The sequence below is a fragment of the Arachis ipaensis genome, chromosome B03 (assembly GCF_000816755.2).
Source record: "Arachis ipaensis cultivar K30076 chromosome B03, Araip1.1, whole genome shotgun sequence".
Lineage (NCBI taxonomy): Eukaryota > Viridiplantae > Streptophyta > Magnoliopsida > Fabales > Fabaceae > Arachis > Arachis ipaensis.
In genome coordinates this window covers 10627074-10631414 of record NC_029787.2, presented here as the reverse complement: position 1 = coordinate 10631414, position 4341 = coordinate 10627074, and positions in this window count along the sequence as shown.

The following is a 4341-nucleotide window of genomic DNA, read 5'->3' as shown; positions in this document are numbered from 1 at the left end:
CTCTTGAATACTGCAGAAGATTCACACAGCAGAGGAAGAGGAAGGGGCAGAGGAGGCAGGAATCAAGGCTTTGGAAGAGGCCAAGGAGGATGAGGCAAGATGCAGTGCTCTCATTGTGGTAAGTCTGGACACACCATTGACACATGCTATAAAAAGCATGGATATCCATCACATATGCAGCAGAGGCACAACACTGCGATCATGAACATTAGTGCATCAGATTCTGAGGGAAGAAATGAAAATCTCAGATTTTCTTACAATGGAGAGAACAGTGGGTCACAGATTTTTGATTTCACACTAGAACAAAAATCATCTTTGCTAGCACTTCTCAACAAAGAAGATCAGAAATCAAATCATAGTGCTGAACCACACACTCTAGAGCCCTTACCAACACCTCATCCAGGTAGTATGGTACATGTCATGCATTTTAGATCAAGCATACTTGCATTAAACGTTTCAGATAAAAAATATGCACCTTGGGTGGTGGACACAGGGGCTACAGACCATGTGTTATACTCACTCAATGATTTTCAGTCATATCATGAAATAGCTCAAATTCTTGTCAAATTGCCTAATGGTGCACTAGCCATTAGCAAAATTGCTGGAACTATTTTCTTTTCAAAGAACTTATACCTTGTTGGTGCATTGTATATACCTTCCTTCAATTTCAAGCTAATTTCTGTTTCCAAGGCCACATCTCATTTGCATTGTCACATGAACTTTGATGACAAATTGTGTAAGATTCAGGATATCAGCTCGGAGAAGGTGATTGGCACAGCTAGGGCATGTGAAGGACTTTATGCACTGAATGCTGAGACAGTGAGACCTGAATTTACACAGGCAGCAAGCTTCATGAGTTTTTCCAAACCTGAAATAAAGGGAATAAATCTCTGGCACTTTCGGTTAGGTCACTTGTCTTTAGATAGATTGAATGTTATGAAATCTGATTTTCCTTTCATTGACTGTAGTAATAAAATTGCACCTTGTGACACATGCCATTTTGTGAAACAAAGAAAACTGAGTTTTTCAAACATCACTACTATTTTAGAAAATGTATTTGATATTCTTCACATTGATATATGAGGCCCTCTTTCAATTCCATCCATTAACGGGCATAAGTATTTTTTTAACCATTGTTGATGATAAATCACGATTTACATGGACTCATTTAATGAAAACAAAAGCAGAAGCAAGCAAACTAGTTCAGAATTTTATTCAATTTGCAAAGGTGCAGTTTGGCAGCCAAGTAAGAGTCATTAGAACAGACAATGGACCAGAATTTTTAATGCCTCAGTTTTATACAGAAAATGGAATTCTTCACCAAACATCATGTGTTGAAACTCCTCAACAAAATGGCATTGTTGAGCGGAAACATCAACACTTGTTGGCTGTCACTCGTAGCTTGATTTTTCAGTCTGATATACCCAAATGTTTTTGAAACTTTGCTCTTTTGCATGCAGTTTACATCATCAATCGAATTCCAAGCACCTTCTTGCAAAACAAGTCTCCATTTCAGCTTCTTTACCAAACATTCCCTGATCTTTCAGATTTAAAAATATTTGGATGTCTAGCATATGCTTGCACTATAACAACTGGAAGACATAAGCTAAACCCAAGGGCTCGCAAATCTGTATTTCTGGGATTTAAGGAGGGTGTTAAAGGATTCGTATTGATGGATTTAAAAACAAGACAGATTTTCATTTCCAGAAATGTATATTTTTATGAAGATCACTTTTCCTTTCACACACAAGCAACCTCAAGCACCTTTTCACAAAATTCTGCATCAGTGGGTTACAACCCACATTATGACCCTTTCTCTTATGACGTATTTCCACATACTGTACCTCATACACAGTTAACACCTTCACACACTGCACAAAATAAAAATTTAAATTCACAAATTAATTCTTCGCATACTAATGAAAGTGCTGAGGCAGCCTCTACTTTCCTTCATCATGGTCCTGAACCTGTTGTGCAAAGGAGGTCCACAAGAATCAGGAGTCGCCCTTCATATCTTCAAGATTATCAGTGCCTAAATGTCACTTCCAACCTTGGCCATTCCACACAGTCTCAGTGTAAGTATCCCCTATCAAATTTTCTGTCATATGATAAACTTTCATCATCACATAGAGCATTTTCAATTGCATTGTCCACAAACACTGAACCCAATCACTATGAAGAGGCAATCTCTCAACTTTGTTGGAAAAAGGCTATCCAATCTTAACTTGATTCTCTAAATGAAAGCAAAACCTGGAAGCTCACTACTTTACCAGTTGGTAAGAAGGCCATAGGGTGCAGGTGGGTTTTTAAGGTCAAATACAACCCTGATGGTAGTATTGAGAGACATAAAGCACGCCTAGTGGCAAAGGGATATACCCAAGTCCCTGGCATTGACTATCGAGACACCTTCAGTCCGGTTCTCAAGCTAACAAGCCTTTGCATTGTTCTCGCTTTGGCAGCAGCTAATAACTGGTTTTTGAAACAAATAGATGTGAACACCGCATTTCTTTATGGAGACTTAGATGAAGAAGTCTACATGACACCTCCACCAGGGCTCTGTGTTGATAAGGGTCAAGTTTGCAAACTGAAAAAGTCATTGTACAGCCTGAAGCAAGCTAGCAGGCAGTGGAACAATAAACTCAAGTCTGTCCTAATTGAGTTTGGATACAGACAATGCCGATCCAACTACAGCCTATTCACCAAGCATTCTGATCATGGTTTCACAGCAATATTAGTCTATGTGGATGATTTAGTGTTGGCTGGGAATGATATGGTTGAAATTGACAACATCAAAAGAGTGTTGGATGATCGATTTCGCATAAAGGACATTGGGGACCTAAAATTTTTTCTTGGATTTGAGGTGGCCCGATCAAACAAGGGAATTGCATTATATCTAAGGAAATATGTAGTTGATATGCTCAAAGATTTTGGGATTATTGATTGTAAACCAGTCTCCACCCCCATGGATTATAGTGCCAAGTTGGGACAGGATAGTGGCACATTACTTGCAGATGTTACAGGATATCGAAAATTGGTTGGGAAGCTGCTATACTTGACAAATACTCGTCCAGACATTAGTTTTGCAATCAGTAGACTTAGTCAGTTTCTTGACAAACCCACCAACGCTCATCTTCATGCAGCTCATAGGATTTTAAGATACCTAAAGTCTGCTCCTACATAGGGGCTCTTCTTCTCTACCTCCTCTGACCTGTGCATCACTGGCTTCTCAGATTCGGACTGGGCTGCTTGTCCGGATACCAGGCGTTCTACTTCAGTCTACTGTTTCTATCTTGGATCATCTTTGATTTCTTGGAAGAGCAAAAAGCAATGTACTGTTTCATGTAGTTCATCAGAAGCCGAGTATCGTGCATTGGCTGCAGCAACCAAGGAAGCTATTTGGCTGGGGTATCTCCTGAAGGATCTGGGCATGCCACTGACAAAGCCGATTAATATTTTCTGTGATAGTCAATCGGCTATTCATATCGCTTCGAATCCTGTGTTCTATGAAAGGACCAAGCATATAGAAGTCGATTGCCATGTGGTTAGAGACAAGTTCAAGGAGGGATACATCCATTTGCTGCCAATTTCTACCACTGATCAAGTTGTTGACCTCCTCACTAAGCCTCTGCCTCCAGCAACATTCTCCACCCTTCATCGCAAGTTAGGATTGTTAGACATCTACACTCCCAACTTGAGGGAGGGTGTTACTTGATAAGAAGACTCCCACTCACCTTAACTTACTATGCAGCTTATGTAGATAAGTATAACTCTCATACCTGCACAATTGGTGTGACTAAATTATGCATATTAGTTAGTTAGAATAGTCTAATTAGTAACTCCTCACTAGTATATAAGAGACTGTATCCCCATTTGTATAGTTTTGAGATCTTTCACTGTAGTTGAGTAATTTTCAATTCCATTTCTTCCCCCAAATCTCTTTCTCTGTTTTGTGCTCAGTGCTTCACCGACCACACTTCAACAAATACAAAAAATTTAAAAAAAGATCACTGACTTTGTGAAGAAAATAACAAGAAAAACTCTTAAAAGATGTTCATGCATCAATAATATATTGGTTCCACTGATTAACCAATTTTTTAATTAGTTTATTGTTAATTGTAGGCTGAACTAAATCGGTCTAATCAATTCTCAGTTAACCCGATTGAACTTGTTGATTTAGTAATTTAGTCTAATTTTTTAAAATCATACTAAATGTTCATAACATCCAGACGTCTTTATAAAAATAATTATATTTATTTAAAATTAAAATAATATTAAAAAGATAATAATTTAAAATTATTTTATTTAATTTAACATGTATTATTTTATATATGTAGTATCTAT